Genomic DNA, 15,011 nt, shown 5'->3' with positions numbered 1-15,011 from the left:
CACACTCTCTCTCTTTCTCTCTGTTCCTTAGTAACATCAGAATTGGAGCCACCCTCATTCTTCCCCCTCCAGTCCCCTCCCTTTAATATATATACACATATATACTTTTTTTTCCCCATCGCTCGCTCTGCAGTGGAGGAATAAATATTTTAGCTACAAATGAAGCGTGGCTCTTCTGAGTTCTCCTCCCCCTGCTTGCAATATGTAACAGAACTGTGTGTGTGCAAATATGAATTTATGAAACACTGTCTCCATACATAATTTATTACTTAAAAGGCAAATGGCTCTCGTAACATGCCATACACTTGTTCCTAAACCATACAGTATACATAATTGTACACTGCAATATGCACACACAAAGAACATATGGTCTCCTATGGCTGCCACCGCTCAAATGTGTATTTACCCAAACAAGTAGTGCTGTAAATCACACCGTGTGAGCGCTGCTTCACTGACAATTCACCAGCACTCAAGCCAGAGTCCCTCCCCACTCACTAGAGGCTGCTGGGTAATGGAGTCCTGGTCAGGTCTGTGTGACTACTCATACTGAGGGAAACTGAGAAAAAGGCTTGTGTGTGTATACAGTTGAAGTCGGAGGTTTACATACACTTAGGTTGGAGTCATTAAAACTAATTTTTCAACCACTCCACAAATTTCGTGTTAACAAACTATAGTTTTGGCAAGTCGGTTAGGACATCTACTTTGATAATGACAAGTAATTTTGCCAACAATTGTTTACAGACAGTTTATTTTACTGTATCACAATTCCAGTGGGTCAGAAGTTTACATACACTAAGTTGACTGTGCCTTTAAAATGCTTGGAAAATTCCTGAAAATTATGTAATGGCTTTAGAAGCTTCTGACAGACTAATTGACATCATTTGAGTCAATTGGAGGTGTACCTGTGGATGTATTTCAAGGCCTACCTTCAAACTCAGTGCATCTTTACTTGACATCATGGGAAAATCAAAAGAAATCAGCCAAGACCTCAGATAAAAAAATTGTAGACCTCCACAAGTCTGGTTCATCCTTGGGAGCATTTTCCAAACGCCTTAAGGTACCACGTTCATCTGTACAAACAATAGTACGCAAGTAAACACCATGGGGCCACGCAGCCGTCATACCGCTCAGGAAGGAGAAGCGTTCTGTCTCCTAGAGTTGAACGTACTTTGGTGCGAAAAGTGCAAATCAATCCCAGAACAACAGCAAAAGGATCTTGTGAAGATGCTGGAGGAAACAGGTGCAAAAGTATCTATATCCACAGTAAATAGAGTCCTATATATAACCTGAAAGGCCGCTCAGCAAGGAAAAAGCCACTACTCCAAAACCACCATAAAAAAAAGCCAGACTACGGTTTGCAACTGCACATGGGGACAAAGATCGTAATTTTTGGAGAAATGTCTTCTGGTCTGATGAAACAAAAATATAACTATTTGGCCATAATGACCATCGTTATGTTTGGAGGAAAAAGGGGGAGGCTTGCAAGCCGAATAACACCATCCCAACCGTGAAGCACGGGGGTGGCAGCATCATGTTGTGGGGGTGCTTTGCTGCAGGAGGAACTGGTGCACTTCACAAAATAGATTGCATCATGAGGATGGAAAATTATGTGGATATATTGAAGCAACACCTCAAGACAGTCAGGAAGTTAAAGCTTGGTCGCAAATGGGTCTTCCAAATGGACAATGACCCCAAGCACACTTCCAAAGCTGTGGCAAAATGGCTTAAGGATAACAAAGTCAAGGTAGTGGAGCGGCCATCACAAAGCCCTGACCTCAATCCGATAGAAAATTTGTGGGCAGAACTGAAAATGTGTGTGAGTGCAAAGAGACATACAAACCTGTCTCAGTTACACCACCTCTGACAGGAGGGATGGGCCAAAATTCACCCAACGTATTGTGGGAAGGCTACCCAAAACGTTTGAACCAAGTTAAACAATTTAAAGGCAATGCTACCAAATACTAATTGAGTGTATGTACCACTGGGAATGTGATGAAAGAAATAAAAGCTGAAATAAATCCCTCTACTATTATTCGGACATTTCACAATCTTAAAATAAAGTGGTGATCCTAACTGACCTAAGACTGGGAATTTTTTACTAGGATTAAATGTCAGGAATTGTGCAAAACTGAGTTGAAATGTAATTTGGCTAAGGTGCATGTAAACTTCCGACTTCAACTGCATATACAGAGAAACTAGCAGACACACACAGAAGGTGTTCTCAGGGTAGTCACTGTTCCTCAGGGAATTATAGATGAAACACACTACACCCTGGCTCAGGTACCCCGGCTTCATGAGCTACGAGAGCACAACGGTAAGACGTGAACACATCTCCAGGGAATTATTCTAGCGTTATCATAACACTATCAAGTTCCTGGTGTAGTTTGTCCTTTACTAATTAATCATGTGGCAGATGTTGAATGTAGAGGACATCAGATGAGTGACCATGAGAGGACAGCACAGTGACCATGCTCCCTCTGAAATACCTTAGCGTTCCCTCAAAGTCTTAGTTGCGTAACCAAAGCGTTGTTTAGGGATTTACAGGGACAAATGTCAAAGGAGGGTGATTCAGAGACGCCCTCCCTATGACCAGGAGGAATGGGGTTAGGGTTGTGAGAGAATGGGTGGGGTGAGGAAAAGGTAGGTCTGTGCAGTATACAGTATTTTACAATATACCAGTATTGATACACAGTATTGTGTTTTTACTTTACCTTCTATAACGTATTTGAATGTTTGGTTTGTTAAAGGTGATACGCCATTTTTACAGTTTACTTTGCTTCTTCATCCCTGTTTGAACTCTCTCTACATGCTGCTTTTCACACAGACCTAACCCTGCACTGTCACTAAAGGAGCACATTTGTTGTTCCTCGACCACGAGACACTTCAAGGTCAATGCAGCACATCAAATTACATTTTATTGGTCACATTTACGTGTTCAGCAGATGTTATTGCGGGTGTAAGCAAAATGCTTGCCTGCAAAGTTTCCTAAGAGCTAGAAGCGAGGGGGGGGGGGGGTGAAGTGGAATTGAACAGTATAAAACAATCAGAACGGAGAAAGACCCATTTAAAATCACTTAGAATGTATGTGTTGCCACCCTAGGGTCACACACTATTCATAAAGAAAATACATAATTTATTATTAAAAAACATAAAATACTGTCAAACCATCCATTGTTTTCTTTTACCGTGATACGAAATGTGTCATTGGGCCGACAGCCAGAATCACAGCATTGTGAGGGATTAAAGCCCACTTTATCCCAAACACACAGAGCAGAGATAGTGAGGCTGTCCTCAGATTAACAACATGGTTACATAAATGATGATCTGAATCCGTTTCCCCGGAATGCAGGGACACTCCGGCCCACTTTAGCATCAGCACGCATTCTGCCATTACTCATTTCTCATACCACCAATAGATATAGTCAGCAGGTAAGGAGGGGATTTGACTGGGCTTGGGGGGAGATGGGTGAAAATAAGAAAGACAGGAGGGGGGAAAAACTTTTAAAAGAATAAGGGACGCTGTCCGAGGGAGGGAAAAGGAGAGAGATGGAGAACAGGAAAATCTATTTGGCTATACAAACCCAAGTGAGCGGTAGGGAGCTAGGAATGGGCGATGGTCATCACATTACTCACTAATGTGAACCTCAAGGTAATCAATGGTGAACTGCCAAGGTCCATAATCACCCACAAACAACCACACACATTCCTTCAATAGCCCAGAAAGGTTAAGACTGCTGGAGCAGCGCTTAGATTATCTCTCCAACTTGCTCACACAAGCACATAATTACTTAAATACTAAACCAACATGGTGCTGCATCTCATTAAAAAGGATTTCAACATAATCTTTCAAATTCTTGGCCAATTTCATGATATCCAATTGGTGCTGCAACTCCCGTATGGACTGGGGAGAGGCAAAGGTCAAGAGCCATGCTTCCTCTGAAATATGACCCCGCCAAGCAGCGCTGCATCTTGACACACTGCTCGCTTAATCCGGAAGCCAGCCACACCAATGTGTTGAAGGAAACACTGTATAACTAACTGGTGACCGTGTCAGCGTGCATGTGCCCGGCCAGCCATAGGAGTCGCTAGAGAGCGATGGGACAAGGACATCCCAGCCGGCCAAACCCTCCCTTAACCCGGACAACGCTGGGCCAATTGTGCTCAGTCTCATGGATCTCCTTGTTGCAGCTGGCTGCGGCACAGCCCTGGATCGGACCCGGGTCTGTAGTGACGCCTCAAGCACTAAGATGCAGTGCATTAGACCGCTGCGCCACTCGGGAGGCCCCAAACCTTGGACTTCTGTACCACAATATTTATGATTGGTACTTCATTAATGAGATTGGTGCCTTATCCGTGTCTGTAATCCCATGCCAGTCTCAAACATACCTGTGCCTACATGCTGGTTTGCACATGTAGGTGCTCTCCCCTCCCTCCTGTTCTGTTTAGCATCCCCTCCCTCTATCCCCATCTTCCCCTCCTCTCACCTGCAATCGTTTTCTGCTGTCCGGCACATTCTCCAGGCTGCCTTCTCCGCATCCCAGCCTGCCCTGGCTGCAGCGCAACTCCCCGTCACCTCTATGTTTGCCTGTGAAGTTGCAGCCTGCAGCCTTCCTGTCTACAACAGGAGCCCTCTGCCTCTTATCCTGAGAGAGGGCTACAGTCATCCCGCTCTCCTTCTCCCTTGGCCACACACCCTCTCCAAGACCTCCAGGCCCGGGGTCCCTTGACCTGCCTCCCTCCCCTAGTGGAGGGGCCTTGTCCCCAGGCAGGGTGGCCCCATCTCTAGCCTCTTTATCGCCGGGCTCCAGGGCCTTGTGTCGGCTCTTAAAGAGGCTGTGGATACTCAGTACCACCAGAGTGCACAGCACGTACATGATCCCGTCCGTCCGTGGAGACGGGCAGGTTGGTTCGCTCCGTTCTCACCCAAACAAAGTCCCCCTTGTTTGAATGGGACAGGAACTGTTGAAGTTCCACAGGTTGTTATGATAGCTTATAAGCTGTTATGGAGGGGTTCCATGGTTGAGGTCTAGGTGTGAATGGCAGTCAGAGCTCCAGGCGTATCTTCTGTGGTCTGGTCATAGTTGTCATCAGTTGGAGAGCTGAAGACTGAGTGCGAGAGATGGCAACAAGTGTATCCACAGCGAGAACAGTTCCAAAGTTCTATCCTGGACTGTAGTGTCTGTACTGTGCAATCTGTACTGCAGCCAAGTTCAAAGACGAAAAGACTACAAATATCCAGTCTACTCTCCTCTTTTACGGTATTCACCACAATACACAACGCCGGTGCTCTTCAGAGGGCGAGAGAGGTTCCAGTAGGGAGTCTCACTTTCTCTCCTCTGTGTGTGTGTGTGTGTGTTGATCCCCTGGACAATGGCAGTGCCCTAAAGCTCATCAACTGTCCGATAATCCCCAAGTCTGTTCTCTGGTCAGCAGACACAGACGGACGAGAGGCGAGTGAGTGTGATCCTCAGATAAACACGGTCACACACACACGCCTGCTTTAATATCTCACCTGTGTCACCTCTGTCCCTGTGCCTCTACTAGTCCCTCCCACAGAACTACACACACCCCACCTTTACAGTTCCTCAGAACAATAAGGTTTTGGACTCTGTCCTGTAGTAAAGGCAATTGCTGTCCCTCTGCCAAGCCGGTGGAGCTCAGGTAACCCAAACCTCTAGGAGCAGACGGCTGGCTAAGTACCTCCAGGTAACTACAGACACACCACGTCCATCAACCATACACAGAAACTAGTAGATATTAAATCTACACCCAAGCAGATAACTCACTAAACCTTCACACACACACAAACCCTAAACCGTTGCAAACTTCGAACAGTGTAGGAATGTCTCGGATGTTGATTCATCCTCCTCTGCCCTGCTAATTTATGTTTACAGTCCAGTCCAGGATGGTGTAAAGAAGTTTCAGTGATTAACAGGTCCAAAGTAATGCCTCTCCCCTTTCCCTCTTCCTGCTGCAAACAGCCGGGGGACTGTCCAGTCCTCCCTGAAAAGTCCCTGGACAGAGAGAGGGGCGATATCTACACCCCTTCACTTGTTCAGTCACTCTCCATCTCCCGCTCCACTCATGCAGAGTTTACGGTCCTATCATGTGCGGTTCTGCAACTCTCCAGAAAGAGAGAGAGAGAAAGTATCTTCATCCACTCTCGCTCTCACCCTCCCTTCCTGTGTTCTGTCCATCTGTCGCTGCGGGATAAGCACTGGAATGGGACAGAGCCGGCCATGCGCTGGTGATGTAACACATAATACACTATTGATATGGATGCATCTAAAAAAGCAAAACCAACGCGGAGTGCGGAAAGAGTAAAACATTATTTTTTTAAAGCTTCCCACCTTCGTCCGTTAGGAGTTCCACCATATCAATTCAAACGGATCTCTGGGCTCTGAGGGGCGACCTCGTTAGTTGGTTTCCTGTATGCCTGACTGTCTTCCTGGTACGTGACAACCCTGCACAGTAACGCCATGACAACCGTGCAGCTATGGAACCAGGCCACAATGGGAACTGACAGTGTCGATCACGTCGGTTGAATCGTGATGAGAGGTCCACGGCAGTCAGCGAGGTCACTTTGTGCCCAGCGGTCCTGGTCATTCACAGTTCTGGTTCATTGTTCTGTGACATACTGTAAACATGGAGTGATTCTCTAGTCTAATTTGGTCCTATGGGGCCAAAAGTGAAGTCCACCGCTTGAGTGGTCACTTTTAGGATCCTAACGAAGGGGACGGGAAGGGACAGTGCACACACACACTTGGGGAGGGGACCCCAGATCGGAGGCTGGCTAGGATGAGCTACTACACACAATGAATAAGACACTATGACTGAATGAATCCCAAACTGCTCAGACCAGTGACCCAAACTAGTTGTGACCCACCAAGTCATCGTGGTCTCAGGGTAAACTATTTTCTGTTTGTAAATCCGTTACACTCCATTTAGTATGATACATTATGTTACGTCACATTATACGTCTTTCTCTGAGACAAGGTTGCTTGTCATAATATAACAAAGGAGGATTATGGGGAGAATTTGTGTTGGTGGTTAGGGGAACTAAAAGGACAAATGTCAGGGAAATGTACATAGCAGGTTAGCTGAATTGGGTTAAGAATAAGGGTTAGCTAAAATGTTAGTTGTCCCGGACGCGTCCTCTCAACTTCTGGATTGCTAGACCGACCCATTCGCCCCGACCAAATAGGAATTAGACCAAATATTATGCCAAAATGTGTTCCAACAGACCATTTGGGTAACACAATCTACCCACACCCTTTTGGCCCAAATTACCAGCACTATCGTGGGACTCAAAATGGCACTTTCAGCGACCCATGACAATACATGGCACGTGACAAGCCAGCTGAGCAACCACAGGAAGTGACCCGATTAGCAAAAACAGAATGGTTAAGAATTTCACCACTACTTTTATTTATTTATTTATTTCACCTTTATTTAACCAGGTAGGCAAGTTGAGAACAAGTTCTCATTTACAATTGCGACCTGGCCAAGATAAAGCAAAGCAGTTCGACACGAACAACACAGAGTTACACATGGAGTAAAAACAAACAGTCAATAGTACAGTAGAAAAATGAGTCTATATACAATGTGAGCAAATGAGGTGAGATAAGGGAGGTAGAGGCAAAAAAGGACATGGTGGCAAAGTAAATACAATATAGCTAGTAAAAAAATTAAAAACAAAAATAAACACTGGAATGGTAGATTTGCAGTGGAAGAATGTGCAAAGTAGAGAAAAATAATGGGGTGCAAAGGAGCAAAATAAATAAATAAATACAGTAGGGGAAGATTATAGATGGTTTGGGCTAAATTATAGATGGGTTATGTACAGGTGCAGTAATCTGTGAGCTGCTCTAACAGCTGGTGCTTAAAGCTAGTTAGGGGGATAAGTGTTTCCAGTTTCAGAGATTTCTGCAGTTCGTTCCAGTCATTGGCAGCAGAGAACGGCCAAAGTAAGAATTGGTTTTGGGGGTGACCAGAGAGATATACCTGCTGGAGCGCGTGCTACAGGTGGGTGCTGCTATTGTGACCAGCGAGGTGAGAGAAGGGGGGACTTTACCTAGCCGGGTCTTGAAGATGACCTGGAGCCAGTGGGTTTGGCGACGAGTATGAAGCAAGGGCGTACAGGTCGCAGTGGTGGGTAGTATATGGGGCTTTGGTGACAAAACGGATGGCACTGTGATAGACTGCATCCAGTTTATTGAGTAGGGTATTGGAGGCTATTTTGTAAATGATCGGTAGGATGGTCAGTTTTACAAGGGCATGTTTGGCAGCATGAGTGAAGGAGGCTTTGTTGCGAAATAGGAAGCCAATTCTAGATATAACTTTGGATTGGAGATGTTTGATGCGAGTCTGGAAGGAGAGTTTACAGTCTAACCAGACACCTAGGTATTTGTAGTTATTCTAAGACAGAACCGTATTCTAAGACAGAACCGTCCAGAGTAGATGTTGGACGGGCGGGCAGGTGCAGGCAGCGATCGGTTGAAGAGCATGCATTTAGTTTTACTTGTATTTAAGAGCAATTGGAGGCCACGGAAGGAGAGTTGTATGGCATTGAAGCTCGTCTGGAGGGTTGTTAACACAGAGTCCAAAGAAGGGCCAGAAGTATACAGAATGGTGTCGTCTGCGTAGAGGTGGATCAGAGACTCACCAGCAGCAAGAGCGACATCATTGATGTATACAGAGAAGAGAGACGGTCCAAGAATTGAACCCTGTGGCACCCCTATAGAGACTGCCAGAGGCCCGGACAACAGGCCCTCCGATTTGACACACTGAACTCTTATCAGAGAAAGTTAGTGAACCAGGCGATGCAATCATTTGAGAAACCAAGGCTATCGAGTCTGCCGATGAGGATGTGGTGATTGGCAGAGTCGAAAGCCTTGGCCAGGTCAATGAATACGGCTGCACAGTATTGTTTATCGATGGCGGTTAAGATATCGTTTAGAACCTTGAGCGTGGCTGAGGCGCAGCCATGACTAGCTCCGAAACCAGATTGCATAGCGGAGAAGGTATGGTGGGATTCGAAATGGTCGGTAATCTGTTTGTTGACTTGGCTTTCGAAGACCTTAGAAAGGCAGGGTAGGATATATATAGGTCTGTAGCAGTTTGGGTCAAGAGTGTCACCCCCCCTTTGAAGAGGGGGATGACCGCAGCTGCTTTCCAATCTTTGGGAATCTCAGACGACACAAAAGAGAGGTTGAACAGGCTAGTAATAGGGGTGGCAACAATTTCGGCACATACTTTTAGACAGATTGTCTAGCCCGGCTGATTTGTAGGGGTCCAGATTATGCAGCTCTTTCAGAACATCAGCTGACTGGATTTGGGAGAAGGAGAAATGGGGAAGGCTTGGGCCAGTTGCTGTGGGATGTGCGGTGCTGTTGACCGGGGTAGGAGTAGCCAGGTGGAAAGCATGGCCAGCCGTAGAAAAATGCTTATTGAAATTCTCAATCATAGTGGATTTATCGGTAGTGACAGTGTTTCCTATCCTCAGTGCAGTGGGCAGCTGGGAGGAGGTGTTCTTATTCTCCAAGGACTTTACAGTGTCCCAGAACTTTTTTGAGTTAGTGTTGCAGGAAGCAAATTACTGCTTGAAAAAGCTAGCCTTGGCTTTTCTAACTGCCTGTGTGTATTGGTTTCAAGCTTCCCTGAAAAGTTGCATATCACGGGGGCTGTTCGATGCTAATGCAGAACGCCATAGGATGTTTTTGTGTTGGTTAAGGGCAGTCAGGTCTGGAGAGAACCAGGGGCTATACCTGTTCCTGGTTCTAAATGTCTTGAATGGGGCATGCTTATTTAAGATGGTGAGGAAGGCATTTAAAAAAAATAACCAGGCATCCTCTACTGACGGGATAAGGTCAATGTCCTTCCAGGATACCCCGGCCAAGTCGATTAGAAAGGCCTGCACGCTGAAGTGTTTTAGGGAGAGTTTGACAATGATGAGTGGAGGTCGTTTGACCGCTGACCCATTACAGATGCAGGCAATGAGGCAGTGATCGCTGAGATCTTGGTTGAAAAAAGCAGGTGTATTTAGAGGGCAAGTTGGTTAGGATGATATCTATAAGGGTGCAGTGTGCAGTGGTGTTAAGCATGTTCCAGTTTAGGTCGCGTAGCAGCACGAGCTCTGAAGATAGATGGGGGCAATCAGTTCACATATGGTGTCCAGAGCACAGCTGGGGGCAGAGGGTGGTCTATAGCAGGTGGCAACAGTGAGACTTGTTTTTAGAGAGGTGGATTTTTTGAAGTAGAAGTTCAAATTGTTTGGGTACAGACCTGGACAGTAGGACAGAACTCTGCAGGCTCTCTCTGCAGTAGATTGCAACACAGCCCCCTTTGGCCGTTCTATCTTGTCTGAAAATTCAGCTAGAACATCCGGGTTGGCAGAGTGTGCTAAAGCAGTGAATAAAACAAGCTTAGGGAGGAGGCTTCTAATGTTAACATGCATTAAACCAAGGCTATTACGGTTACAGAAGTCATCAAAAGAGAGCGCCTCTGGAATAGGAGTGGAGCTAGGCACTGCAGGGCCTGGATTAACCTCTATCTCACCAGAGGAACAGAGGAGGAGTAGGATAAGGGTACGACTAAAAGCTATGAGAATTGGTAATTTAGAACGTCAGGAACAGAGAGTAAAAGGAGGTTTCTGGGGGCGATAAAATAGCTTCAAGGTATAATGTACAGACAAAGGTATGGTAGGATGTGAATACAGTGGAGGTAAACCTAGGTATTGAGTGATGAGAGAGATATTGTCTCTAGAAACATCATTGAAACCTGGTGATGTCATCGCGTTGGTGGTGGAACTGAAAGGTTGGATAAGGTATAATTGTTAGGGCTAGAGGCTCTACAGTGAAATAAACCAATAAACACTAACCAGAACAGCAATGGACAAGGCATATATATTGACATTAAGGAGAGGCATGCTTTGTCGAGTGATCATAAGGGTCCAGTTAGTAGTGAGGTTGGTTGGGGGTAACGGCGATTCAGACAGCTAGCCGGGCCATCGGTAGCAAGCTAGCGTATGACGGTGTTCGGTTTTTAGCCACTTTGTGCGTATCCGTTAGTAGATTAGTGGGGTTCCGTGTGGTAGAGGGGATCAATCCAATTGGCAAAATAGATATAGTAATAGTGACCCAAGAAAAATAGAGACCTATTCAGATAGCAGCCGATAAGACAGCTAACGATTAGCGGGCCGCAGATAGCCGTTCAGGTAACGTTGCGGAGGAGCCAGTTGGATAACTCCCTCGTGCAGATAACGGTCGGTAGTATAGTCGTGAAGGCCCGGTGGTAAAACGGGTCCGGATAGGTGATTGTAGCCCAGGAGTGGTTGATGGAACTCTTCAGCTGACTAGCTCCGTAATAATTTAAGTTTGCTCCGGGACCGACATAAGCCAATAGTCACACGGATAGCAGCTAGCTAGCTGCGAGATCCAGGTGTAAATGTTCAGAGCTTTCGGTTGAAATCCGGAGATATGGAGAGAAAAATAGGTCCGGTATATTCTGGTCTGAGTCGCGTTGTACAAAACTGGCGATAGCTTTTCGAGTTAAAGGATGATGATGACCATCAACCGTGTTTGGCTAAATACTAACGTTAGCCAGTAAACTGCCTAGCTCCTGGCTAGCTTCTATTGTGGATTTCAGATTTGAGGTAAATGATACTTGAATTTTTTTTTTAATTGGTGAGGTGGGTTGCAGGAGAGTGTTTTGATTGAGTTTTTGGAAAAAATTATATATATATAAAAGATATGCTATGCGAAGAAAGATGTAAATATATATACACGGGACATGACAAAATGAGGACAAAGGACGTCTGACTGCTATGCCATCTTGGACATAAGACCTTAAGACCACTTAAGACCTGTACCATAAGGCAGTATAGAATAGACCTTTCTACGCCACAGACAGTAAACCCTTACAACCAACAGAGTAAGGGAAGGCCAGAGAGACTAGTAAACAAGGTCTGAGGTTCAATAGCAGATTAAGTGGCTGATAAGTTTGAATCAAACCATAAAAGGTGATAAGGCATGGGTCAGATCAGATTTGTTTCCTGTGTATTAGTGGTTTCCAGTGTTATAGTGGTTACAGTGGTTTGGGCGGCAGAAAGCCTAGTGGTTAAGAGTGTTGGGTCAGTAACCGAAAGGTTGCTAGATCGAATCCCCGAACTGACAAGGTAAAAATCTGTCGTTCTGCCCCTGAACAAGGCAGTTAACCCACTGTTCCTAGGCCATCATTGTAAATAAGAATTTGTTCTTAACTGACTTGCCTAGTTAAATAAAGGTTAAATAAAATAAAATTCAAGAACCATAATCTCATTACAGAGACAAGTCTACATTAGAGACAAGTCAAAACAATTACAGTGCCTTGCGAAAGTATTCGGCCCCCTTGAACTTTGCGACCTTTTGCCACATTTCAGGCTTCAAACATAAAGATATAAAACTGTATTTTTTTGTGAAGAATCAACAACAAGTGGGACACAATCATGAAGTGGAACAACATTTATTGGATATTTCAAACTTTTTTAACAGATCAAAAAATGAAAAATTGGGCGTGCAAAATTATTCAGCCCCTTTACTTTCAGTGCAACAAACTCTCTCCAGAAGTTCAGTGAGGATCTCTGAATGATCCAATGTTGACCTAAATGACTAATGATGATAAATACAATCCACCTGTGTGTAATCAAGTCTCCGTATAAATGCACCTGCACTGTGATGGTCTCAGAGGTCCGTTAAAAGCGCAGAGAGCATCATGAAGAACAAGGAACACACAGGCAGGTCCGAGATACTGTTGTGAAGAAGTTTAAAGCCGGATTTGGATACAAAAAAGATTTCCCAAGCTTTAAACATCCCAAGGAGCACTGTGCAAGCGATAATATTGAAATGGAAGGAGTATCAGACCACTGCAAATCTACCAAGACCTGGCCGTCCCTCTAAACTTTCAGCTCATACAAGGAGAAGACTGATCAGAGATGCAGCCAAGAGGCCCATGATCACTCTGGATGAACTGCAGAGATCTACAGCTGAGGTGGGAGACTCTGTCCATAGGACAACAATCAGTCGTATATTGCACAAATCTGGCCTTTATGGAAGAGTGGCAAGAAGAAAGCCATTTCTTAAAGATATCCATTAAAAGTGTTGTTTAAAGTTTGCCACAAGCCACCTGGGAGACACACCAAACATGTGGAAGAAGGTGATCTGGTCAGATGAAACCAAAATTGAACTTTTTGGCAACAATGCAAAACGTTATGTTTGGCGTAAAAGCAACACAGCTGAACACACCATCCCCACTGTCAAACATGGTGGTGGCAGCATCATGGTTTGGGCCTGCTTTTCTTCAGCAGGGACAGGGAAGATGGTTAAAATTGATGGGAAGATGGATGGAGCCAAATACAGGACCATTCTGGAAGAAAACCTGATGGAGTCTGCAAAAGACCTGAGACTGGGACGGAGATTTGTCTTCCAACAAGACAATGATCCAAAACATAAAGCAAAATCTACAATGGAATGGTTCAAAAATAAACATATCCAGGTGTTAGAATGGCCAAGTCAAAGTCCAGACCTGAATCCAATCGAGAATCTGTGGAAAGAACTGAAAACTGCTGTTCACAAATGCTCTCCATCCAACCTCACTGAGCTCGAGCTGTTTTGCAAGGAGGAATGGGAAAAAATGTCAGTCTCTCGATGTGCAAAACTGATAGAGACATACCCCAAGCGACTTACAGCTGTAATCGCAGCAAAAGGTGGCGCTAGAAAGTATTAACTTAAGGGGGCTGAATAATTTTGCACGCCCAATTTTTCAGTTTTTGATTTGTTAAAAAAGTTTGAAATATCCAATAAATGTCGTTCCACTTCATGATTGTGTCCCACTTGTTGTTGATTCTTCACAAAAAAATACAGTTTTATATCTTTATGTTTGAAGCCTGAAATGTGGCAAAAGGTCGCAAAGTTCAAGGGGGCCGAATACTTTCGCAAGGCACTGTACAGTGGGACACATGGTGTGGTGTTACAGAGTGAACCAGGAAGTCAAAACATTTTGCTTGGCCTAGAAGTAAGTGAGAATGTGTATGAAAGAGAGAATGTGCTAAAGTGTGAGAATGTGCAAACCTGTGTGTGTGTGTGTGCACGCGCGTGCAGGAGATCTCAGGTGTGTGAGTTGGTCTCACTTTAAGTAGCTTAGACCCCCTGGATTTGTCTTTCAGACTATTTTGTGCCTAATAGAAATTAATAGTAAATAATGTAGTGCCGTTTGAGTCACTATTATTGTAAATAAGAATAGAATATGTTTCTAAGCAGTTTGTAAATGTGGGTGCTACCATGATTACGGTAGTCCTGAATGAATCGTGAATAATGATGAGTGAGAAAGTTAGACGCACAAATATCATTCACACAAATTTGTCACTTCAAGCACAAATGTATGATACTTTGACTAAAACTATGACTTTTTGACTTAAATCATTGTGCAACACGGGTAAGCTCTGGCCGTCATCTTTCAGCTTGAAAAAGTGGATTTCTACTGGTGTGGGCGTTTAAGCAGCTTACAGGAGAAAATGTGCCACACTTCACTTTATGGCTTTAGGTAAAGGCTTTAACTCGGTCACCCCACACCCAAATATGGTATTCGAGGCCGTCTGAAATAGGGCTGGGCATATTCGAATAGCTGAACAGACGTTAGTATTTGATTACTTGTGAGTATTCATTTAAAAAAATAATAATAAGTATGTCTATTTTAACAATGAAAATACTTTTTCTAAATACAATAAACATATCCATGTGACATTGTTACTTACAAGGATATAACCATGTCATTACAAATACTTAATTTAATAAAACAAACTTTTGAATGTAGTTTTTATGACACGCACCCCTTAAAATGACCGGTAGCCTTCTTTCTGTAGCTTGTTTTTGTCAGCCAATCAAAGCAGCACCACAGTCAAAGGCTCAATGTGTAACAAAAAGTGAGAGTTCACTAATGCAATGCAAAATGGAATTACAAGTTAGCTGAGTTAAATG

The 15,011-nt window shown here is 44.4% G+C and overlaps 1 protein-coding gene across 4 annotated transcripts in view; it reads right to left on the bottom strand.

Moving 5' to 3' along the window:
* The window catches only part of LOC110526163 (kinesin-like protein KIFC3), a 73,041-nt gene that overhangs the window by 36,795 nt on the left and 21,235 nt on the right, over positions 1-15,011 (bottom strand). The window lies entirely within an intron of this gene.

The sequence above is a fragment of the Oncorhynchus mykiss genome, chromosome 6 (genome assembly GCF_013265735.2).
Source record: "Oncorhynchus mykiss isolate Arlee chromosome 6, USDA_OmykA_1.1, whole genome shotgun sequence".
NCBI classification, from domain to species: domain Eukaryota; kingdom Metazoa; phylum Chordata; class Actinopteri; order Salmoniformes; family Salmonidae; genus Oncorhynchus; species Oncorhynchus mykiss.
This window is presented reverse-complemented; position numbering and strand designations above follow the sequence as displayed.